Source organism: Vulpes vulpes, chromosome X, assembly GCF_048418805.1.
Source record: "Vulpes vulpes isolate BD-2025 chromosome X, VulVul3, whole genome shotgun sequence".
NCBI lineage: Eukaryota > Metazoa > Chordata > Mammalia > Carnivora > Canidae > Vulpes > Vulpes vulpes.
The window spans coordinates 5,909,331-5,935,690 of record NC_132796.1 but is presented as its reverse complement, the minus strand read 5'-3'; the positions used below and the strand labels follow the sequence as shown (position 1 = coordinate 5,935,690).

General features: G+C 40.3%; 1 pseudogene; it reads right to left on the bottom strand.

Moving 5' to 3' along the window:
• Nucleotides 1-23,656: 23,656 nt before the first annotated feature.
• On the bottom strand, nt 23,657-24,514 carry LOC112932378 (transcription initiation factor TFIID subunit 9-like; annotated as a pseudogene).
• Between the last annotated feature and the right edge of the window lie 1,846 nt (nt 24,515-26,360).

The window sequence follows — 26,360 nt, the reverse complement described above, 5'->3', positions numbered from 1 at the left end:
GATTAGTATCCTATGTTTGACCGGTGATCAGGCCCCTAATTCTGTCAGACTATACTGAGGCTCTGCTTTCTGGCTCACTGTTGGTCCCAAGCATCTTAGGTCAGATACTCTAGGAAGTAGGGACTGAACAAATAGCTTATGAGAAATATTTTGTTAGAGAAATCATAGGGTCACACAGACAGTGGAAAGTGGAATATGGGGGCAGAATTGTGGTCTCTCCAAACATGTCCTGAAACTACAAACTATGAATATGTTTGTCTTACATGGCAAAAGGGAATTAAGGATGTCTAATGCAGATGAGGCAAGGCAGACCATGCTCACAGATAGTGAGCCTGAGATTCCCCAACCCCCCATTGGTCGCTGCAGTGGTGGCTCAGCCAAAAAATGGCTGACAGCCTCAGGGAAAGATGAGGCCAAGGGAACCTGAGGTGATACATAAGGCATGCTATCTGTATCGAGAAGAGGAAAGGGAAGAAGAGATTAGATATTTTAGGGCAGGTCTGTAAATGATACTAATCTTGGGACCCCTCCAGGAAGGTTTTCACAAACATGTATTTCAGGAGAAAACAATCCTGGTTCTCTTTAAAAATACCTTATTTTTAAAGAATTCTTTTCTTTTTAAAATTGCTTTTATATTTACAGCCTATCTCTATTCCATAAATACTGGTATGGCAGTGGATGAGGTGAAGCCATATATTTAAGACTTTCTGCTATATTCTTTTTCTCCATCTTGTCTTCCTTCAGCTGGTGATTTGTAGCTCTGGTGCTGTCCCCAGGAGCTGAATCATGTGCCTTCCCTATCAACGTTTCATGCTGCTGATAATGCATGCTTCCTCTTAGCCCAGAATGCCTACATCAAGATTTGGGATTTCTGACTCAACTGGACAGTCTTGTGCATAACCTCCAAGCTTCTGAAGGCAGGATCTCCATGTTCTTCACCATCTGCTTTTCAGGTATTCTGTTGGATTTCTACTTCTGCATGGTCGCTCCTTTTCCTTGATAATTTGGAGTGTTACCATTATTATTATTATTTTTCTAGCTAAGCTTTTCATTGTAAAATGAGGCATATGTACAGAAAACTACACAAAAAGCACATACAAGGTTATATGGCAAGCACCCTTCTAAGTAAGACACCTGTCATAGAACATCAAGGGACTCTAGCAGCTCCATTATGTGCTAGTCATACCCATTCTGTTCCCCACCTACATGTATACACTATGCTAACTTTTATAGTAATTACTTCCTTTAATTTTTGTATAGTTCTGTGCCCCAGATACGCATCCCTAGACATGATAGGTCTTGTCTACTTTTATAGTTTGATATCTTTTAAATTGCACTTAACCTACAATTTTCTACTCCATTCCTTTTTTCCATTGTTGTTCCCTATACTTTATCTGCCAAGGAACCTGGGTTGGACCTGTTGCATTTCCCAAAGTTTGGATGTTGCCAGTAGCTTACTCATGGTACCGTCAATGTATTTCCTACAGCTGGATATAGAGACTTCATAGACACATGTTCAATCTGCTTGGCAAGACTGTGTGTGCTATTGAATTCTATCCTCTGAAGCTACAGTGCTGACTTTGGTGGTTTGTTTTTTCTTTTTTTTGCTTGTGAGGGAAGCAGCTATTAACATGCTGGGTCTGTTAATTCATTGGAGGTTGCGCAATGGTGACACTAATTCTATCATTTTGTTTACATTTATTACTTATAGTAACATTATAAAGAATGACTTGTTCTCATCTATTTTCAGTTGCCCAAAGGTATAATTCAGATAAGAAGGGCAGGATAAATACTTCATTCTTCAACTGTATCAGTTTTCAAGGTCATGCATTGTTTTCTTACAATATTTAGAAAGTGATCAATTAATTTTTAAAAGTTTAGTTGTTAACTCCTGCTTTTAAACAGATAGGTTTCCATCTTTTCCAATTTTCGTTCTTACTGTTGTTCACATTGTCTTGTCTATGGCTGTTGACAGCCTCTTCATGTTGACTCCTGCGTCATTTTGACACTCTCACAATCATTAGTGGCTTTCTTGATGTTGGATATTATAAGCTCTTTGAAGTCATCTTGTATATTTTCTGCCCCGCTGGGAACTCTCTTCCTTTCAACTCTCAATTGGTTTTGTGGTTAAGAAATTGTTCATACAAAGGGAGACAGAACATGAGAGACTCCTAACTCTGGGAAATGAACTAGGGGTGGTGGAAGGGGAGGTGGGCAGGGGGTGGGGGGTGACTGGGTGATGGGCACTGAGGGGGGCACTTGAGGGGATGAGCACTGGGTGTTATTCTATATGTTGGCAAATTGAACAATAAAAAATAAATTTATTAAAAAAATTGTTCATACAGTGTTTACTAGCAGCCTTGTTGATGTCAGATTTGGTTAATGTAAAGATCATGGGTCATGTTTACCTTCCTCGAATATCTTAATTATATCATTCCATTTTTTATTGGAATAAAGCCTTGCTGTCAAGTCTGATAATGATGATCTAATTTTATTTCCATTGTGTGTCACTTTACTTTTTCCTATAAACCTACAGGATTCTTTTCTTTTTTCTTTTTTTTAATAGTTTATAAAGTTAACATTCAAAGCCACAGAGATGAGATGCATTTCCATTTTAAAAAAAAAATATTTATTTATGAGAGATACAGAGAGAGAGAGGCAGAGACACAGGCAGAGAGAGAAAGCAGGCTCCATGCAGGGAGCCCGACACGGGACTTGATCCCCGGGTCTCCAGGATCAAACCCTGGGCTGAAGGCGGTGCTAAACTGCTGAGCCACCCGGGCTGCCCGATTCTTTTTTTTTTTTCTTCAAAATACAGCAATTTTACAGTTGGTTGTTCAGAATTAGTATTTTCAGGGATGTTACTTGCTGCTTCAGTATGTCATTTCAAATCTTTATTGTGAAAAATTTCCTTGAATTATTTTTAGTATTTGTTGCCTTGTTTTGGTTTTTTTCTTCAGGGATTCCTATTGTCAACATGTTGGATCTTCTTTGCTATTTAAATATTTGTCACATTTAGTCAGATTCTTTTCTCTCTTCAAACTTTTAGAGTTTGAAAATTTCCTTTCGTCTTTCATTTCTCACGTCACTTTTTGTTTATTCTTTTGTGTTTTTTTCTAGTTTTCTTATTTGAAAAAAAATTTTTTTTTTTTTTCAATTTATGATAGTCACAGAGAGAGAGAGAGGCAGAGACACAGGCAGAGGGAGAAGCAGGCTCCACGCACCAGGAGCCCGATGTGGGATTCGATCCCGGGTCTCCAGGATCGCGCCCCGGGCCAAAGGCAGGCGCCGAACCGCTGCGCCACCCAGGGATCCCTGAAAAATTTTTTCTTATTTGTAGTTGTCTTGGGTTCTGTCATGTTTTTGAGAGCTTTTATTTCTGATTTATATTGTACTTTCATGTTACGTGTCATTTTTATTAGTGTCTTCTAGTTCTTTTTGAAGTAGCAAATTGTGGTTTTCAAGTGATTTATAAGGATGTATTTTCTGTCATGCTTTGCATGTTTGTGGGAAGATTATTCTGCTCCATATTCTTTTTTTCTTATAATAAATTTAAGTCAGATTTAATTATGATCCTTTTTTATTAATTTTCACATGAAATTAGTTTTCTCAACTTTTAGAAGTAGCTGTGTTCAGAATAGCGTTGTAACTTCATAGATCTCCCTGTTCTGTTGTTTTCATGTCAGTTACAGAAATTTATGAGTTCACTGGCCACTCTCTTTTCTGCCTCTCTTGTCCCTGTCCTGCTGAATTTGGATTCCATTCCCTGTGTGGGGTCTCTGGCCTGAAGGGAACCCTGGTGGGTCAATTTCAAGAGTGTGTGTGGGCCAGACTGTCCCAGACCCTTCAGGCTTGCATGGATGTCTTGTACTCATTTGCTATTGAGTTGGACAAAATCTTCTCAATTCCAGCTGCTTTTCTCAAATTGGCCCACTGTGCTTGCTAATGAAAATCTACTAGCTCTCTTGGAATTCCCTCTGTTTATAAGTCTCCCAGAATCCCTGATTTTTTCCTTGGCTTCCTCCACAGAGACACTGATTCTCAAGTCTTGTAGTTTGGGGTGCATGGATATATGGTGTCACTGGAGTTTGCTCTGAATATGGTGCATACATTCATGGTTTTGTTATCTGGTTGTTCTGTCCATTTTTATGCACAGATTTGGGGATATTCAGTAATTAAACCACTGCTGTGGCTGCTTCTTCCCCAAATCCAATTGGGACATTATTAATTTTGTGGCCATGCATTAATTTAATGAACACGGTCAGTCACAGAGCCTTCACAAAATGAGTTCAAACCTCATCCCCAGGCAGGCATTGTGATCCATTGTTATAATCTAATAAAGTCAAACCCTGAACTCAGACAAGGTAAGAATAGGAAGAATAGGCAGTGATCTCAGTGTGTGTGTAAATGAATGTGAATGAAAGGGCACAAGTAAGGCATGTGGGGGGCCTTCAACAGATCTACAGACACTATGCTCACAGAGAGAAACAATCATGGAGCATGAAGTCTGTCCTCAGCCCTGTCCTGGAAGCCAGAGATGAGTGGATGAAGAGCCCAAGGTTTATGCCTTCCACGTGCTGTCAGTCAGAAGAGACAACAGGATTTAGAGTCAGGAGGATTCATCAGTTAAGTATTCCTTTTCTCCAGATTGAAATGGAGAAAAACAATAGGAAAAATGAAAAAACAATGCAGAGCCCTGTGCTAGGAATTTAATTAAATCCTTACCGAAGCTGGATTTTTTCAGTGTTTCTCTTTGTGTGAGTAAAGGTGGAGGGTTTAAGGGACTTGTGGCCCAGAAGTAGACCCTGTTTTAATATGTAGTCAGCTCAGAGAGATAGGAAAGGAAAGAAGTAAGCAGTGTAGTCTATAAAACTACCGCTGGAAAGGATCCTTCCTCTCATTGTTGGCATATGCCCTGTTTGAGGAAATGAAATATACTGTGTGTGTGTGTGTGTGTGTGTGTGTGTGTGTGTGCATGCACAGGTGCATGAATGTTTTTTTTTTTGGTGGCATTTGGTGCCGTAGTCCAATAATTGTCCATAGGAGAATCTGGGAAAATACATTGCCCTGACCGTACCTGCATTGATGAGGAGACCAAGGATCTTAGGGAGCCCTTTTGGTATGATTTTCATCCAGAGATGAAATGAACTAAAGAGTTGGCCTGGGGAAATCCACCTGTTATTATTTTGGAGAAGGTGTGGTAAAGGGCCCAGCTGATACTTCTCCACATATGTGTGCTGGATGATTGTGGCTTAGGGGAGCATGGATCAAAGTATGGAAAGATTCTCTAATGTGGTATGTTGACCTGGGCATTCAGAATTCTCTTCCCTATGCCAGACTACAACATTTAGCATGAATCCATCCTGTGGCCTTCCTTGGCAGTGAAGAATATTCATTTGGGAAACTTCAGTTTCAGGTGTTCCTGTGCTTAGGTAAGTGTAATTGCCTCTTTGTCTCTCTCCTCTTGGTCTTCTGTCTTTGTTCGTATTTCTCAAGGTAGATAAACTCGAGGAGAAATGACATGAGGGCAGAAGGCGGATGAGAAAAAGAAGGGAAAGGACGTGATTGATGACATTAGTGGGAAAAACCCTTCCCGGCAGACTCATTTTTATGGCTGGTTTAAGTGATATGTGGAAGGTTTACTCAGAAGACAGTTTTATTTAGGGAATGAGATTCTCTCTGTATTATCTAATTAGCCAGGTCATACACCATCTGTTTTTGTGAAGCTGTTTGCATTAAAAAAATCACCCATTTTTTTTTTTTTTTTTAAACTCTAACCTGTTTCAGAGGAACAAATAGGAGAATAAGCCATTCAGGGAAAACAGCTGAGAAGTTAATGCTTTAGGTTTGGTAAAGTTGAATGCACTCTAGAAATAGCCTGAGTGTAACAATACAAAGTAAATAAATAAATGTTTGGTGAAGTATATATACCCTTATTTGTTCATTTACAGATTTGCAGGTGATCCTTATAACCTTTTGGAATAAGGCAAAAGATACATGTAGGGTGGTATTCAGGTTAACGGGTAAAGTAGAAGGCTTGGTATGATTCGACAAGATTCAATACATTACAACAAGTGCAAACACTTTAAAAGGTTGCTTTGGATTTATGTATTTGTTGCATTGAGAGTGCAGGCATGCGTGCATGCATGTGTGTATCTCTAGGCTTGCATAGTGTGGACCTGGATTTTAATAGTGAAGTGTTCTAGTTAGGTGGAAACTGCCATTCCAGTGTCTGGAGCTATTTTCAGGAACATGTGGTTGTCCCTAAGGCAGTGAGAAACATCTATTTTACATATAGGAAAGATGCAGGTGAGGACGTAGTAGATTAGAAATATGCTATGCCTTTCTTGTGTTTTCTCTCTGAGAGAACAGTGTCAGCAAGTTTTCTAAAAATCATTGTCAAACAAACAGCTTTTTACTGGACACCTATTATGTGCTAGGCACTATAGTAAAATATCCACTGCTATTGATCTGCTCCCTCATAACCCCTCAGACATGAGAGGTTATGGAAAATATTCTGGGAAGGATACTGTGTTAGAGAAAATATTATCTCAAACAGTGCTCCAATCATCATTTGGAAATGATGTTTCCAAAGCAAAAAAGGAGATAGTCTTATAGGCAATGCTTTGCACAATTATTGAGAACAACCCATCATTGCTTTTGAGATGTTCCAGTGTGAAAGGCCCTAAATCTTTTATCTGTGACTAGGCATTATTGCTCAGTTATATCCAGCTCATGATGAGGAATCTATTCCATGCCACACTCAACTGTTATACAGCACAGTATTCTAGAAAGCATGAGTTAGAGAAGTATTTCATAATGGCAACAGAGTGAGGGGGAGGCGGTTTCTGACCAATTAAACAGAGATCAGTCATCAGATTCTAATAACTTCATGAACATTTTGCTAGCATTCACGCTTCTTTCCAGCACTTGGGGAAGGTTGTAGGAAAGTCACATTTTAAAATGCCACAAGGGTAAATATATTGAGTTTAAAACAATTCCCGTGTGATCTAACTGAAACTGTTACTGGATGCTGGGTCACTCTACTAAAATTCAGTTTAAAATTTGTCCAGCAAGACAGTCCTCTTAGGGAGACAAGGCAAGGTGATGTCCTAGAAGCTTTTTGTCAGTAGAATTGGATTTCAGTATTTTTGCTAAAATGCCTCATTTTTATTTGTTTCAGAGCTTTCCAAAAAGCCCCTTGTGGGACTGCTAGAGCTGGTTTTAAAAGGCCAAGTTAACTTATTGGAGATAATAGTTATTATGGCTTCCTACTGGGTGCGAGGACCCTTCTCTGCACTGTCTCAGATTCTGTCGTCTTCTCCATAACTCTGTCTTTGATCTTCTGGGGTCTTTTTGAAGCTGCTGTCATCTTTGATTTTGATTTTGATGCGCTGTTCTTGAGTCATTGTTTGATTCCTTGGAAAAGGCAAAAAAGGCTTATGTTCTTCTGTGTCTGTTTTTCTTTTCTTTTGCAAAGTTTACATGCAGTTGTCTTAATGCTGGTCTCTTCCACCCAACATGGGGAAAGCTTGCTTTGAAGTTGGTGGGAGCCCCATGTGTGAGGGGAATTAATGGATGTGTGAAAGAAATTGGGCCCTGTGCGAGTGCATTCTCCATTGGTTTGGTCTCTCTCTCTCTCTTTCTCTCTATCTGACTCTCCCTTCTTACTGTCCTGCCCTCCCTTGCTGCCAACACTTGTCTTTTTGTTGTGATTGGTATTAGAAAATCCCAGTCCACTTTAAAAATGCAGGTGTCAATGACCATATTATTTTAGTAGATGAGGAATGTTCTGTGGTAGAAGATAGGTGACAGATTAAAAGCAGTTTTGGAAGGAGGTGCTGACCTGGGGCTTCTAAGGGATCAGGTAGGTTGGCATGTGGGGTGTGGGCAGCTCTGTGTTACACTGAATTCATTTTCAGAGTAGTAGAAGTTATAATGTGGGTTATTATCAAAAAGCCACAAATAGTGTTGTGAGGCAAATCTTACTCCCTATAAACAACTTAGTTTTTCTTAAAATCTAACTGTGCACATGAATCGGGAGAATAAACCTTGGTCACCCTTGGTCATATTTGGCCTGTGGGCTCTACTTTGTTGATCTACACTAAAGGAACCCATTCGCAGAGACTATGGGATTATTATTCATAGTAGTAACTGTGATAATAATAATAATTCTAAGAGTAATAACTATTGAAATATTATTATAATATTGTGGTTATGTTATTTTAATAACCTTTATAATGCTAATCATGTGCCATGTATTACTGTAAGCATTTGACGTTCATTATTTATAGAGGTGTATAACCATCACCATCATCTAGTTTTAGAACAATTTTATCATTCCTAAGAGGAACTCTATACCCATTAGCTATCCCCCTTCATGTCTGCAATTCCTTCAGACCCCTGGCAACCACTAAACTATTTTCTGTCTCTGCTTTGCCTATTCTGGACATTTCGTATACAAGGAGTCATACAATATGTGATCCTTTGTGTCTGGCTTCTTTCACTTGGCATCATGTTTTCACAGTGCATCCATGTTGTATCACATTGGTGCTTCACTCCTGTTTGTGAACAAATAGCACTCCATTGTGTGCATAGACCACATTTTGTGTATCCATTCATTAATTGATGGCTGCTTGGTTGTTTCTACTTTTTGGCTGTTATGAATAATGCAGCCAGGAACATTTGTGTTCAGGCTCTTGTGTGAACATGTTTTCATTCCTCCTGGGGACATATTTAGGAGTGGAACTATTGGGTTGCATGGTGACTCCACTTTTGAGTTTTTGAGGAGCTGCCAGACTGTTTTCCACAGCAGCTGCGTCATTTTACATTCCCATTAGTAACAGTACAGGAGGGCTCTGCTTTCTTCACGTCCTCCCCAGCACATAGCCTAATGAGGTGCTCTTTAGTGTGAGAATATGTGACAGGTGGCTGAGTGGGAGGGGAAATGCAATCATATGTTTATTTTGATGACAAAGTAAGTGGCTTTGGCAGATAAAATGACACTGTGGGCTGGGACCTGAATCACAGGTATGCTTAAAGTGAACTCTAACCTCTCATCATCTGTTAGCTCTTTTGTAAAGGATTACGTGTAAACATAAGCTCTACCTAAAATGATTAAAATTATTACCCAAAAGCTCTTCGGTACATATTTTTGGGAGTGTAAGCCTTATTTTCCTTTATATCATTTTCTGTAATTACAGGTAGAATAAAATAAAATGCAGCATCCCACGTTTACAATTTAATAACTAATTTAATAAAGCTGACCAACAATGAGCAGTTTTTAGCAGACACTGAATATAACATAGTGAACATAAGAAAAAAATCAATTGTCAGGATTGCTCACTTCTGCCTGCAGCCTTGACTCTAATGTTTTATAATTCTGGGTCTGTTGGTGAATTTACTGCCTCTGCTTTCCTTTGTCTAAATGGGATACCAGCTTCTTCCTTTTCTTATTTTCCAGAACTGTTGGTTGGAACATGAGACTGTATAGCTGGATGCACTTTAGAAGAGATGTGGAAGTTGAAAGTGCCCTGTGAAATCAGGTAGATGCTAGCAATCATCTAACCACCCTCTTTTTTCTATCCACACTGACTATTCTTTTGTACGGTGGTGGTTCTTTTGTCTTAGCCACATGTGACTCTAAGAGAAGGTGGAAATTGTAGTCTAACTGTATCTGCAGAGAGAAAAGTGAAAAGCTTTAGGGAAAAGGCCACCATAGAGACCACAAAGATGCACCACCAAGTCCAAGAGCAGCTCATCACTGACAGTTTCAGAGCACAGGGGGAAAATGTGAAAGGCTTGGCCAAAGGTGTGATTTGGGCTGCCCTAAAACTGTGATGGAAGCTGTAAATGTCACAGTGGACAGAGAGAAGTCAAGTGAAAGCTTTCCTCCTGGCATCTAGGAAGGATTGGGTAGTTTTGCCTGGGTCACAGCTCCCTCTATCCATCACCCCCTCCACACATTCACATTTATGAGATGGAGGGACCAGGGCAAGGTCATCCTAAGAGGCTCAAGGCTGGAACTGAGGACTTCCAAACTCAGGCTGAGACTGTTACACTGGTGGGGCATGGTCATGACACCAGGGAACATTCTCTGCAGGTGGGGCATGTAACCTACTCTGAGACAACCCTGCTCTGAGATTGTGGGATATATTTTTCCCCCTTAGTTGAGCTCAGATGTGAGACTCACGCTGAGACTTAATTGCCCTTTACCTTTCAAATTCCTTAAAATAGTACCTATTTGCAGAGTACACCCACATTCTGTTAAACGCACTGATGGTTTTCTCCAACAAGCCTAACACCCAGCATGGCTTCTTTTTTTGTGGCTGTCACATGTCCTGTTTGGTTCCGCTCCTCACTATCTCTGGTCCTCTTGTGGTGCTCACAATGGATCTGGGTCTGGGGTGGTACCCAGAGTGGAAGGACTTTGGTTCCACACACTGTGGACTCTGATTCATGGAGTCACACTTTACTTGACTTATTCTTAAACTCAACTTCCTTACTGTGATACTAAGAGTGTGGTAGGTGCATGTTTCTTTTCCTGTTGCTCTCCATGTCTTCCTGGATAATCTGACACTGGTTACCTGATCTCTAGGGTCTTGGCAAGGAAGACTCTCCCTTTCCTATTACTTTAGTTTCTCCTTTGGGGCTAATTACAACATGAGTGTCTTTAGTATGCCACATATGTCAACTGGGTAAAATAACTGGGTTCTTTGTCAGGGTCCCCTCCCACAGCTGTTCTGCAGCAGATTATGTGGTCAAGTGGCATGAACTCCTGCCAGGTCCCAGGGCAGCTGCGAGGGAAGGATTCACGAGTTACATTCCATGCCCTATTCTAAGAATGGATTCCATGTTGCATTAGGTGGTAGAAACAGCCTTTTGAACTGGTGCCAATGTAGGTGTGATAGGAAAGAAAAGAGCTCTGTGCCCAGAGTAATGGTAGGTACTTTTGTTGCCTCGTCCTTGTGCCTTTCAAATATTTAATACTATTTTTCATTCTGGGGCTGCTCTTATCCTCTTAGTAGAGTGGCTCTATCCTACATGCACAAAGGACTGTAACTCCTCTCATACCTTACTGGCAGACGGTCACGTACCACTTAACCCAACCCTGTTAACCATAAGAAGCCAGCAACTCATACATTTTGACCATCAGAAAAATAAGTCAACACCTCATGCCATAATGATAGGGGATGGGGGACATTTTCTCAGTCTGAATTTGATGTCATCAAAAGACCAGGGTGTGTGTGAAGATATACAGGAAGCAAGAGAAGTCCCTGGGAAAGAGCCAATTGACCATGTCAGCCTTCCCTGTAGCACTTGAGTGCCCTGAAGATTATTCTTGAAGTGTCTCCAGTCACATCACATTCCATAGAGAGCTGCTGGAAGGGCATCTCTAATCATTGCCAGTCACTTGGAAGCATTTCAGACGTACTCTGGGGCCAAATGCATCTTCTTCACTAGTGATAATTTTTGCTACTTTCACATATAGATTCCAAATACAGATTTGGTTCCAAACTTCATTCTACTGATATAATTGTAATATGATTTTTTTATTCTTTAGAAACATAAGGATGATTTTTAAATATTTGTGATGTTATTGGAGTTGATGCCTCACAACAAATATGACAATGGTTTTGACTGAAAACTATATGTCAACGACTATTTAATAATTTCACTGATTCCAGAACAGTCATTTGTCCATGCACTTTTAGTTTGTGTTCCCTTGGAAAAGGACCCTGAGATGAAGATTTAATGCATGTAGATTACTAGGTAGCTGGTCCTCTCAGAAGACACTGGAAGGGCATGAAGAAGCAAGACAGAGTGGGGAGGATATCCACAAAATGGTATGTCATTAAGCCAGGTTGCACTGAGGGTAAGTGGAACTTAATGCCCCGTAGGAATTCCAGGAAGGCAGTATAAGACATGCACCCACCTGAAGAGCAAGGGAGTTGGGCTATTTATACACTGCCTCGCATCTCTCATTGGTGGGGGGCTGGGGAGGGGCGGAACTTAATTCTCTAGCACTTTGGGCCTGTGGGTGCACACTCCAGTCACTAGGGGAGAGCCCTCAGGAAGTGAACAGTCAGGCTCACAGATACCCAGAAGGCTCAGGGGGCTCTAGGTGGGTCTTTACCGGCATCTACCCCAACCCCCTACAGTGTATTTTTTAACTTGGAGTTAAGTAAAAATATGTGGGATGAGTATTGAATTTTATTGGAGCAATTAGAAAATTAAAGAATGGCTTGTTTTTATGAGACAGACCACAGATGGAAGGAGGGATTCTGAGAAGGAATTTATAATGCTGCAGTGTTTGTAAAAAGCTCTTCAAGGAAGGGGTTATTTAACTGGTGCTTTGAATGAAGCAAAGTCTTTGAGTCTCTCTCAGAGAGAAGAGGAAAATCGCAGGCAGAAGAAGTAGCAGGAGCAAAGAAAAGGGAAGTGAGTGGTGATTTATCAAGGTACATATCCTTGGGAAACAACTCTGGAGGGGTCAGTTGTATTTCTGCATGTCCTACGAGTGAGGCTTATGGTGCTCCTGTATTCTAGACTGTCTTTTTCAAGGATGATTCTGTCTTAGAAGACAGAAATAGCCTCCTCTTCTGGGTCAGAAAGCAGGTTAGCTTACCCTCCACTGTTAAAAACATGTTTCCCTCCAGGGTAAAGATCAGGAAGGATTCTGCCCACTATAAAACATTCAGGTTCCCTAAGCTCTGGTTTCTCCTCCTGTGATGCAGCTCTCTGTGAAAACAGGTATCCTCAGGCCTTTGCATCATCTGGTGGAAGTTCAGGCATGGGGAATGGGCTCAGTCACTGTCACTTCAGCTGCTGCAGTTGCTGGTGAGGAACAGAATCCTTCGTCTCTGACCCAGGAGCTTCGTATCTTATGCCAGCACCCTTGAACCTGTGGCAGGTATACCTATTTGCTTGCATAAACCCCTTCACAGTTTTGGATACTTTTAAGTACTGTGTTCAGATAAATGATCTTATTCAAGTCTCAGTACATTCCCACAAAGGTAGGGGTTATTATTTTTGTCCACATTTTACATCTGAGGAACCTGAGACTCAGAGCTTAATTAGTATGTCTCAGGCCACTCAGGTTGTAAGCAAAAGAGTCAGTGTCCAAAATGAGGATGCCATAACTTCAGAACTGTGTTCTTTACCCCACCCTCCTGGCTACCCAGTGATGCCTTTATGGGCTCCACTGCTGTGCAGCTGAGGGTGGCAGATGTGGTAGCAAAGTGATCACTGCCCATGGTGGGAAGGATAGTCTTGAGGAGGGGTTAGCATGGAAGAGAGGCTGTTGTGCAGTGGGCCAGATCATGGATAGCTTGCAGTGGTGGCATCTGTTTTAACATAGAGCACAGAGAGAGGCAGGAATTTAATTAGTGAAATTATGAAATTTATAAAGAAGTGCTGAAACTTAGTCTTATTTCAAAATTGGCACATTTCTTTTTTTTTTTTTTTTTTTTTTTAAATTGGCACATTTCATCTCCACTGGTTCTCACTCCAGGATTTGAATGATAACTAGGCTGTGAACACATGGGAGTCAAGAGGGAGGGCATTTCAGGTAAGGTAAATAATATCAGGAAGAACAAAGTGCTTTGCACCGAGGTCTGCAAATCTGTCTCTCTGTCTCTCTGTCTCAGTCTATCTCAGTCTGTCTCTGTTATTGTTTCTCTGGATATTCCCAGTCTGTCCATCATCTGTCTATCCATATATATGTGAAATCTTAGAGGAAGTCTAGTGTTCTCTTTCAAGTTAAAATCAGTTGGAGTCAAACTGCAGAAAGGTCCAGTGGTGCTGTTTCCCATCTACCTGCTCTAAAAGCTTACTTTTGCTGCACATAAACAAACTACAAATATTTATCAGCTGTTCACCCATGTGTTCTTTTCTTTATACAGTCGAACAGGCACTCATGTTTGCGTGAACCACATACCATGTGGTTCAACACGAGTGTTTGCTTGTAAACTGTAAAAAGTATTTGGTGAGTCAGATGAGTATTAGTGGGAGAGCTGGGTATTGTGTTTTCAAACTTCAGCCTTACTGAGAAGTAACACCCCACCCTGCTTTCTCTTGACCCTCAGGCAAGAATTGACCTTACCCATTTTTTTGTTTGTTTGTTTTGTTTTGTTTTGTTTCTCGAGCAGCTGCTCAGGAAAGCAGAAATTGAGAGCAGCTTTGTTTATCAGAACCAAGGAAACTAGAACAAAGTTTGGTGTTGAGTTGGGAGAGGGCTTGCCCAGACCAGAGCAGAATTATGTACCTGGAGCACACAATCTAAGGGGAAGAGGGACATGAGGAAGGAGAACCCTGGAGGGAACTACCAGGACAATCCTCCCTTGCATGCCTGGCGGTATCTCCAGTGGTGGCTTTCTTTGGGCAAACAAGTTGCTCTCTTACAGTACTTATACCCCGGAGGTTAAAAGAACTTGACTGATAACATGCCACACCTCTGTTTGACCAGATTGCTTTTCTTCTAATACTTCTTCAGCTGCTGCACTGAAAGAAGGGAAACTTAATTTTCTTGTTTGGGAAGGGGAGTAACTGTGAAGCATGGGACATCATGGCAGGAATGGTAGACCGAGTCAGAGCTCTGATCTCAGGTGCTCAGGGATGCAGTTAACATTTATTGAGCACTTACTTGACCTGATACTTGATTAGGCCCTTTGCAAGAGGTTAATCATGCTGGATTTTCCCAACAGTCCCTGCGAGGCTGGGTATTCTTCCTGCCAGTGTGCAGATGAACAGAAGAGCTCAGACATACTGAGTTACTTTTTCAAGGCACTCTGGCCCTCTTCTTGCTTGGAAAAAATGTCTTTCCTTATAATGTAAGAGGACGGGACTTCTAAAAAGTGGGAAATAAAAGCAGTGTGTGGTACGGTTCTTACCCAGTGGAGAAGAAGAAGGAAAGGACTTTCATTAAGCACTTACTATCTTCTAAGCACCGGTGACTACTTTACATCTCTATTTAATTCTTATGACAAGTCAATGATACAGTATTTCTATTTATATATCAGAACACACACTTTCTGAGCAGGTAAAGAATTTCTTCAAGTTCACAAAAATAAGAAGTACTGGAACTGTGATGAGAATGTAGATTGGCTGACTGAACAGGATGATGTTGGACGATGAGTGTCAGAGGTGGCATCTGGCAGAGGGAAAGGGCATCATAGGAGTGGGTAAAGAGCTCAATAATAGGTTGAAATAACCATTCAAACCCAATGAGAGAAAAGAGGTTGATATAAACAAAACCCACATAAGTAAAACAGGTTAACGTTTGTGGCATAGGGCAGACAGGCAAGTGCTCCATTTATTTGTCCTGGAAGTTGTATAAAATACTGGAAACATACGCCTGAGCTGTTTTCTCTAATTTGCGCTCATGAAGGCACATATGGTCACATCACCAAGGATTCAATTAATGTGGCCCAAATGTGCATGAGGCTCATGGGCATAGGAACCTGCTTCTGTGAGGTGAGGGAGTATGGAGGGACCAGGAGTTGCCCATAAGGCAGGACCCTGCTCTGGGGTGGGGCAAGCAGTGGGGTCTCAGAAATGTAAGTAATGCAGCAGGAAATGGGAAATTCCAGCCAGTTCCAGATGTTCAGTGATTAGAGCATAAGCACAGCACAGCAGAAGGGAAGAGGATGGGTGGGGAGGAGGGAGTTGATTTGAGGAAGTGCAGAAAGGGTGAACATATAAAAGCCACTGCCAATGTCTGTGATCATCACTGACTTAGGCCCTCTTACTCCTTGGTGAGGCAGGAAATGGCCCGTCTGTGACCTCCTGATTCTCCACTATGGCCACACACAATGAAAGGAGCTGGGGCTAGTGGTCTAGAGTGCAGATCCCTGGGTTCCATGTAGAATCACCAAATGAAACTCCTAATACAGGCAGGAACCTACAATTTAAGAAGCTTCATGATCAGTCTTTTCACACACTAAAGTTTGAGAAACCTTGATTAGGAGTATACATTGGCCCTTTAGAAGGTGCTTTCATATTAATGTAGGTATAGTTAACCAGGAATATAAAAATAGTATTTATTCAATTCCAGTTATGTGCTAGGTCCTGAACTATGCATTTCAACTGTGTTATTTTATATATGGTCTTAGAAATAAAACCATGTTGTCAGAATGATTATCAATATTCCACATATGAGGAGTCTGCATTCAAGAAGTTAAGTAGATCGCCAGATAATCTAGCAAGTGGTAGAGTCAGGATATGAATCCAGGTCTCCTAAACATAGGGAGAGAGAGAAGTCTTGGCTGGCAGGAAACACAGTCGGGGTGGGATGGGATTAGGGACAGATTGTGGGTTCCCCAATACTTGCCTGGATCAGACTGGACAGCAGCCCCTTGAGAAAATGGAAGACAAATATTAGAACTAGAATAGAGTCTGGTATTTAAGGTAATGTCTGAGACCAAAGGGATGAGCTCTAGGACATTGGGATTTATGATTTGGTCTAACCAACGGACACAGAAGAATCCAAGTTCTAGAAATGAAACATAGTTTTTTTTTTTTTAAATTTTTTTTCTTTATTTATGATAGTCACACAGAGAGAGAGAGAGAGAGAGAGGCAGAGACACAGGCAGAGGGAGAAGCAGGCTCCATGCACCGGGAGCCCGACGTGGGATTCGATCCCGGGTCTCCAGGATCGCGCCCTGGGCCAAAGGCAGGCGCCAAACCTGCTGTGCCACTCAGGGATCCCTGAAACATAGTTTTAAGATAGACAAGCAATACAACTGACTTGCCTTTTCTTGAGCTCCTAAAGCAGAATTTGTGAAATTCCCTACAGATTTGGAGGGAGAAGAATGATTGTGAACCCACATTGGGTCTGACAAGGTGTAGGAAGTGGAAATGAGGGGGCAAAAAAGCAGACACCTCCACCAAGCTAAGGGATTCCCGAATCTTACTCTACTGCTGTTATTATGAGTGAAACAAGACAAACATGGATGGGCTCACAGAATATTGACTTCAGTGTTGCTTCTCTTGCACTGGCTTTCCCTGAGATGGCAATCCATGGGAATCAGGACATGGACAGGTCTAGAGATGCTTATAAATCTCAATGTTGGGAAGGGCAGCTTGGATAGATCTAATCAACATTGATTGATCTAATCAATACACTGGCCTGTCTGATGATATTCAGGAATTCAGTTCAAATACAGTCACAGAGAGACAGAGGCTCAGATCTAGAGAGGTCGCAACCCTGTGTAGACAATTTATCAGAGCATGATAGTGACGCAGGATAAGAGTAAGGTCTATGACTAAATTAGCCACAGGATGCAAATAAGGAAATTCTTTAGCTGGGGGTAGACTTTGTGTAATTTTGGATGTTTCCTGTCCTTTGGTACTAATACAATCATGACCTGTTTCAAGAGAGACAATCCTCATTTTTCTTCCCTCTCCCTCAATGCCATCCTTTTCCTTTGCTGTATGAGTGTGACATCAGGTCAGAGAAAAAAGCAGCCAAACATACTAGTTTTGTCTGTGGCACCAAACATGAATATGTGGAACTGATCGTCAGGAGTTTGGTCATCATGTGGATAAGGAATTAAGCCATAATGGATGTGTACAAAAATGTAAGCTCCTCCAACTCAGATGCCTCAAACACCTGCTAACATTTGAGAACTCAGTGCTGAGGACATAACTTTCTGAAAAAATGGAAATTATTGGAAATGTTTATAACTAACACAACATTCCTAGTGCTATGGAATCATTTTCCCTGTAACAAAAGTTGAAAGAGAAATGTGATCAAATATGCTTTGAAAAGTCTGATTTAACTTAAATGAAAACACATAAATAAGCATAATTTTCTATTTAAATATCAGCATAGTTTTTGGATTTTCCAAAGTCAAATTTATATTGCCAGTATAAATATAGATACAGATGGGAAATGTTTCTGAGGGTTGTTCCTAGAATTTAACTGAATACCACTGACATTTTTAGGCCAGTTACTCACATTTATGCTTACTGATAATCCTTATGTCTTAATCATGTCTTGTGTGATAAGCCACTTAATGACTTTTATTCAAATATCTCTTGATTAATTCCTGCTGAGTGACCTAAAGCCAACGATTTTCATTAGCCAGTTTGTCTTCTATGCAAGAAAAGAGAAAAGTATTCCTAACACTTTTGAAGGCTATTTAAAATTTGATTCAGGTTTAAAAGCCAACCAAATGACATATGGAGTTTTTTAAGTAGCTCAAATGTAGTATTATTAATGTGTACTTTTAGGATTATCAGTTGAATTATTAAAAATTAGGTGTTTGAAGTTGACTCTTATATAAATACTTAATAAATTTATTGAAAGCAAAGAACTAATTTGATTTTTTTCATATTTCTACCTCCACTTGCTGAGTTATCTCAGTCAATGGACACACAGTGATGATTGGACCAAAATTTTTAAAAGCATTGAATTAAAATTTTCCCTTTGGTCACATCAGAGAAATATTTGGGAGCTCCTGCCTATACTTAAACTAGGTGAGATGAAAAATAAAATGATTCTGAAGTAGATTTCTTAAATATGAAATAATAGGACAATAATTTTCACTGTGCTAATTTGCACAGTTTGACCTCTCAGATTTGGATATGATATAAATTAGTTACCTAGTGAGGGAGAAACAAATGTGGGTCAAGGTTATCAAGGAGGGCTTGTCAGAGTATAGGCACTTCCAGAGGATTTTCAGAATGTGTATGCATTTGTCTAACTCTGTAACTCTCAACCAGAAGCAGTGTTACTTCTCAGTAGTTAGCAATATCTGGACACAGTTTTGGTTTAAAGACACAGCTGGGTAGAGTGCTACTTGTAATAAGCTGCCGTGAGTGAGAATCAGCAAAAGTCACTACTAGCAGTCAGACCCAGGAAGTCTTCAGTATTGGAATAATCAGACTATAAACTTAGTGAATTTAATAAATAGAAAAAGGAATCAGTGATGAGGGACAATGGACATAATTGGCTTTGAAGATATGAAAAGTAATGAAATATATATTCTAAAGACAAAAACAACCGAAAGTAAAAACATCAAAAGTAGAGTAGAGTAGATTAGGTAAAACTGAAGAGAGAAAGAGTGCAAGAGCTTTCAAAAATCACTCAGGGGGCATCCGGTGGCTCAGTGGTTTAGAGCTGCCTTCGGCCCAGGGCATGATCCTGGAGACCCGGGATTGAGTCCCACGACGAGCTCCCTGCATGGAGTCTGCTTCTTTCTCTGCCTGTGTCTCTGCCCCCCCCCCCCCCCCGCATATCTCTCATGAATAAATAAATAAAATCTTAAAAAACAAAAAACAAAAATCACTCAGGGCAGGTCAGAGTTTAAATATATGGAAAACATATTTTCCATATATTCTGAGCTGCATGAACATTAAGGAGGCACGTGATGTAATGAGCACTGGGTATTATTTAAAGACTGATGAATCACTGACCTGAAACCAGTAATACATTATATGTTAATTAATTGAATTTAAATAAAATTTAAAAATAAATATATGGAAAACATATGGAAGGAAGGAAAAGGAAGATACATTAAAATGGTTGGTTATATCATAAATTTATTTAGAGTTCCAGAAGGAAGGGAGAGTGAGAATGAGGGAGAAAACATGTCAAAAACGTGATTGATTCAACATATAGCTGATTAGGGGCACCTGGGTAGCTCAGTGGTTGAGAGTCTGCCTTTGGCTCAGGTCATGATCATGGGGTTCTGGGATCAAGTCCCACATCAGGCTCCCTGTGGGGAGCCTACTTCTCCCTCTGCCTATGTATATGCCTCTCTCTCTGTCTTTCATGAATAAATAAATAAAATCTAAAAAAAAAAAAACATATAGCTGATTAAATATGAGTGGCAAAAGACAGGGAAAATTAAAAATTGTGAAGCTGAAAGGAGTTTGTCCTTGTTAACAAATGGGGGTATTTAGAAAGAAAACATTTTGGGAGGATTGTGGAAGGTTTGGCTTTGAAATGTTGAGTTTGAGGTGATGAGATAGTTTGGATATGTGGGCATATGAAAGTATTGAAGCAGAAATTTGGGAGACCAAAGAGGAAATTTGGGTGGCTGTGAGGAAGGACGATTTCTTCATGGAGTAAATGTGAAGGGGAAAATAAGGAGATCAGAAGGGCAAGGACTAATTTTAGAAACCACTGTCCTAGAAGTTAGAGACCTGAGAAAGAGAAAGCTAGACAAACATATAACAGCATCTTACAAGCTGAGACAAGAGCGAGAAAGTCAGTTAATGACAAAAACTGAGTGGTTCGTTGTGAACAAAGTAAATATCAAGACAATTCTTTTGAGGTGGAGTTTGGTGATGTTAGATTGGAGGGATTCAAAGAGGAAGTGGATGGTCAGTACAGAGAACTAGCAGCATGGAATTTTGGGCTTTGGCACTAATAAGTAACACCCAAGGCTGTGTTCTGGGTCTCAGTGCTGGGGTTTCTTACCTGGCCAAGGTCACTGGATAGGCTTTGGGATGTTCATGCCCATGTTGGTTTGAGTGTGGTACAGTCTTGGGTGAGTAGTAAGCTGAAGTGCTTGACCCTGGTTGCTGGCAGTTCAATTCCTCTCCACTGCCCGAGTGAGGCAGAGTATTTTGGAACAAGATAGTCTGAGGGGTATCCTGTTCTTCGATGTCTTAGTGTTTAAGCCTTTTCCTTGGGTGAATCCACGGGGAACTTCTTGTCTGGTGCTCCTGATGATGAGGAAGTGTAGCAGACAGAAAGAATATGGGCTTTGCTTGAAGTTTGAGTGGCAGCTCAGCAACTCTGGAGTATGTGTGGACCTTGGTCCAGTCACCAAACTTCTGAGCTCTAGGGCAGTAGAGAACCAGCCATGCAACAAGAACTGCTATACCGGCCTTTCAGAGGACTAAAAGTTGGACGTAATTTAGGTTGGACAAAATACCTGGAAGGTGTTTGGCAGTTGTGAGGGTCTTAAAAGCTAAATGACAAAACTCCTAAAATACCACAAACACTGCAACCAGGGACAGTGATTAGATCAAGCCCTATAAGCCCAGGGAATCATAGCTAAGGGATGATTTAAGAGTTTTAAAGGTTTATATTGGGGGTGCCTGGGTGGCTCAGTCAGTTGAACATCTGCTTTTGGCTCAGGTCATGATCTTGGAGTCCTGGGATCGAGTCCTGCATCAGGCTCCCTACTCAGCAGGGAGCCTGCTTCTCCCTTTCCCTCTGCTCCTCCGCCCCTGCTCATGTGTGCATGCTCACTCTGTCTCTCAAATAAATAAAATCTAAAAAAAAGTTTATATTGGCATATTTCTATATATACACACATGTGTATGTGTGGGTGCATGTATATGAGTTTGAATATGTATGTGTATGTATATGTGTGTATGTTATAAAAACCATATAACACAATTCCTATTTTTTCCTGTTTTATATATGAGCAAACTGAGTTTTGATGACTTAGATCTCAAGTCACTGTGTCAAGATGTGGATGTTTTCACTGTAGCAGAGATAGGATTCAATTCAGTTCCACTTCTTATATTGAAATCTAGGTCACAGGACTTGCAGAAGCTGTGGATTGCAGTTTGCTAATCTGACCATGAATATTTTAAAATAAATGATGAGTGGGCACTTTACCCACAATAACTGCTTCAGGGGAGCCCATAGATTATGTAGGTTGAGTTGTGGTTGGGAGAACAATCACCCAATGATTCCCTTTTTCTCTCTGTGTCTCTCTCTGGTTTTCATTTCACTGAATCATCAGGCTGAAAGAATCCAATCATCTTCCAGAAATTAGTTCACATAATTGCTTGGAAGATAGCATTAACAAAAGCTGCTGGTCGTGAAGTGGGTGATTTTTCCTTTGAAAACTCCTATTTCATCTCGATCTTTGCCCCGTGTGTCTGATGATGCTTACTGCGTTTTGATGGTGGTAGTGGTGGGGGTGCACTTTGGCTGAGAGCTCCCTGCACTTCCTGAGATGTGGTTGTTTAATCAGGCAATTGTTTTCCTGACAAGTTGTGAGGGTTGGTAGGAGTAGGGCTGTGTGATGGATTGGAGAAGGTTGCACGGTTCTTCAGACAAATGGCAAACATATATTTTACAACCCAAAGATAAACATGGTAATAGCCAGACAGAAAAGAAGAAAATAGCCTATTCAGGGGAAATCATTTTTAAAAGCTTACAATAATATAAATAAATGCCTTTCTATTTTTCCCTTAGCATTTTTTTTATATCTCAGCAATAAAAAGGTTTGGCTTATTGCCGTGAGTAGCAGGGACACAGTGAAATGACTTGAAAATGATACCTTACATTTGTACCATGGGCTAAGGTTTCCAGAGCTCTCTGAGTGATGGAGAGATGTCTAACCATCAGAGGAGTTAAAGGCTGGTCCTTGTTCTTCCACCCCATGGCCACAGCCTAATGAGCCTCTTGGGAATTTGCCTTCCTAAATTATACAGTAATCCAGGATTTGAAGCCAGGATTCCCCACAGGAGCCTGTGCTCTACATGCCTGGAATCCTGGAATTCACAGGACTCAGAACCCTTGAGCCCAACATTATAACCAGGATTGTGTGTAGGGGTGTTTATGGTTTTGGTTTTTTAAAGTCCTTGCAAATATAGTTGGAGGTTAAATCAGATTCTCAAAGGGATACATAACCCTAAAAAGGTATGAAACACTGTATGAGGAGTGTTTTGCGTGAAGTTGATAGGACAAAAAAGCAGAACTAAACAAGAAATGACTCAAAGGGTGATGTCTCTCTAGATAATTCAGTGTCACAAAAAAATGCTTTGATGGAGGCAAAAGGATGTATAGAGGGAGATCCAGACTTTATCCAACAAGTGATTCCACCTTTACATAAAGAGGAATTTAGAAATATGGTAGCAAACTTTACACAGTGAAACTTGGGACTGGCTCTACTTTTCTATTTGTGTAGCACTTCCAGATGAGATGAAATTCTGAACCATTATTTTGACATCCTTTTCAGGGCTTTTCTCTACATTGTCATTGTTCTATAAATTTCACAGTTACTTAGGCTTTATTTTTTTCAAAAGAAAAATGATAAGAATTTTTTTGGGTCACATATAATACAAATCCCTGCCAGTCTTTGGGAGTGAATTGTTACCCTCTGAAAATGAAAGAATCTTTATATTTTTAGAGATGGAAAGAGCCACAGAGAGCAGGTGACTCAGGACTCCATTAAAAAAAAAATTTACGTGTAAATTTACGCACAGTAAAATCTGCTCTTTGTAGTATATACAATTCTTTGGATTTGACAAATGCATAGTGTTGGGCAGCTACCACTACAATCAGGAGACAGAGCAATCTCAGCGCACCCCAGATTTCCTCAAGGTTCCCCTTTTCATCAGCATCTCTCCCTGCCAGAATTCCTGACAACTACTGATCTCTTCTCCATTCCTCCAATTTTCCCTTTTCCAAAAAAGGCATAGGAATGGAATTATGTATTATGTAGCCTTTTTTTTTGATGAAAAACAATTTTATTTTTTACACTTAAAGGCTAATGAATAATGAAATTACTAATCCTATTAAAGAAAACCCAACATCTTAATAGGAAAGGATAACTATATTTACTCACTGAATACCATTTAAGTTTTCTACAACACAACTTGAAAATACCCAGCATACATGTTTAATCTCAGTACAATGGATTTAAGGCCAAGTATACATATTATAAGCATCAAGGCTAGATTACAAATTATCATAGTCACCATCGTCGTCGTCATCATCATCATCATCATCTTGTTTTCTTTTCAATGCATTTGATGATTCATTGGAAGTATTTTGTGATGACCCCATGTTAGTGGTAATAAAAATGTTTTTAGACCCAATTAATGATGGATTAATCAGAACATTCTGAACTGTGAATGCTGCAGGAATTGATGCTTTTATAGTTGGGGACCGTGATGTGGACATCTGTACTGTAAACCTCTGCCCATTGGAGTCCCTACTTTAGTTGACACTGACATGGTGTGTAGGGTTGGTGTACCAAGAGTGGGAGTACTTGGTCTGCTAGTAACCGAACCAGCACTTAACAGTGGAACTGTTATTCTTCCCACAGAAGTAGATGCCTTTTTTTGTAAAGACTTAGGTCTATAGTTTGGAGCCGTCAAGCAGTATCTATCAGGTGGCAACCTGGGCCCTGAATATGGCTTGATTAATGGCAAAGGAGTTTGATTTATTTGCCTTACAATATATAATAAAAAAATCTCTTGGGGGAGGAGAGGTAAAAGACTGATCAGCACGACACTGAATGACCAACCGCACATCATCTGCATCAACAGTAGCCTTCTTAGCATGGCTTGAATAAATTTTTGCATCATCTAGGATTGTGGTCACATATCGGAAGGCAAACTCCAACATCTGATTTATAAACCTTGGCTCATTTTCTGTAATCCCCATATCCTTCAGGATTTGTGCCATCATCTGTGCATCTTTCAGCATGCTCTTGGGAGAAGCCATCTTGCCAGACTCCATGATATCTGTTGATCAGACTTCTTGAGCTAAATCACCCACATTAATGCATTTCAGTCCTGATCTTGATGCAAGTTCTTTGCCTACTGTGCTTTTTCCAACCCCTGGTGTACTGGTGAGCAGGATGTTCGGAAGCAAAATTGCATTATGTAGCCTTTTAAGATTGCCTGCCTTCACTTAACATTATACCTGTGAGACCCACCCCTGTTGTTGCATGTATCAATACTTTGTTCACTTTAGGGCTACATAGTATTCCATTAGGTGGATGTACAGTAGTTGAAAGATACTTGAGTTGTTTCTGTAGTGTGTTGGTGATTATGAATAAAATGGCTATAAACATTTGTATACAGGTCTTTGAGTTATATGGTATGTATATGTTTAACTTTATAAGAAGCTGCCAAATTGTTTTTTATTTTATTTTGTTTTATTTTTTTAAAGATTTTATTTATTTATTCATGAGAGACACACACAGAGAGAGGCAGAGACACAGGCAGAGGGAGAAGCAGGCTCCATGCAGGGAGCTGGACGCAGGACTCGATCCTGGATCTCCAGGATCGCACCCTGGGCTGAAAGCAGTGCTAAACCGCTGAGCCAGCAGGGCTGCCTTCAAATTTTTTTTTTTTAATTATTTATTTTGGTAAGAGAAAGAGAGGGAATGGGGATGGGGAGGGGCAGAGGGAGGAGCGAAGAGCTTGATGTGGGACTCGATCTCACAAGCCTGAGATCATGACCTGAGCTGAAAGATACTTAACCAACTGAGCCACCCAGGTACCCTGCCAAACTGTTTTCCAAGGTGTTGTACCCTTTTGCATTTTGTATACCAGCAACGCGTAAGGATTCAAATCGTGCCATATTCTTTCCACTGTCTGGTGTTGTCTTTTGCATAGTGGTATCTTGCTATGGTTTTTAATTTTCATTTCCATGATGGCTAAAGATGTTGAGCATCTTTTTAGGTGCTTACTTTCTTGTTGTTGGAATCTGAGAGTTCTGCATACACTCTGGATCCAGGTCCTCTGTCAATTGTGTGATTTGCAGAAACTGTCTACTAGCATCCATTGCAGGACTCCCATCTCAAACAAGAAGAAATGGACAGACATATTGATAGCTTTTGTGGTTCTGCTGTAAACTGACCGCCTTTGATGTTGCTAAGTCATTTAATTTATTTTGTGTTTCTGTTTCCTATTCTATACAACAAGAGGAGGGATGAGAATCTTTCTGAGATTCTTTGCAACCAGATGTGCCAGTGATTCTAAGGGACTGGCCCAAGTTCATACAGTTAATTAGTGGCAGAGTTTGGCTGGAGCTCAGGTTGTCTCCCACTCTGTTGTTGCCTTTGTTTGCAGTAGAATTCTTTTTACTTTTTTAAGTCTAATTTTTAGTATGTAATCCAACTACATGATTAAAAATTCAGAAAGTATAAAAGGGTATACTGTGAAAAAAAACTCCTATCACTCTGAACAAGTAATCCATGTTATTATTTCTCGTGTTCCATTCTGGAGCTTTAAAAAATATGTACAAACACATTTTTATGTGTGTTGTTATGTATATGTGTGTGCGCGTGCCCTCCTTTTCTCCTTTTGTAAGTGAATTATACACTCTACAGCATTCTTTTTTCACTTCTGATAGAAATGCAAATTAAAACTACACAAAGATACATTTTTTTCAATTATTGTGCTTGAGGTTGAGGATCTTTTCATGGGATTAAAAACCATTTGTCTTTCCTTTTCCATGAATTCTCTGTTTATATCATTTTCCTGTGTTTTTTGTTTTTCCTATTGAGTTGCTGACATTATATCTATGAGCTGCTTATTTATTGGGGAAATTAACTGTGTGATATATTACAGTTTCCTCCTGGTTTGTCATCTGTATTTGAGTTTATTAGAGTTTTGCTGTAAGAGTGCTGGCTTTTATATGGTTGAAT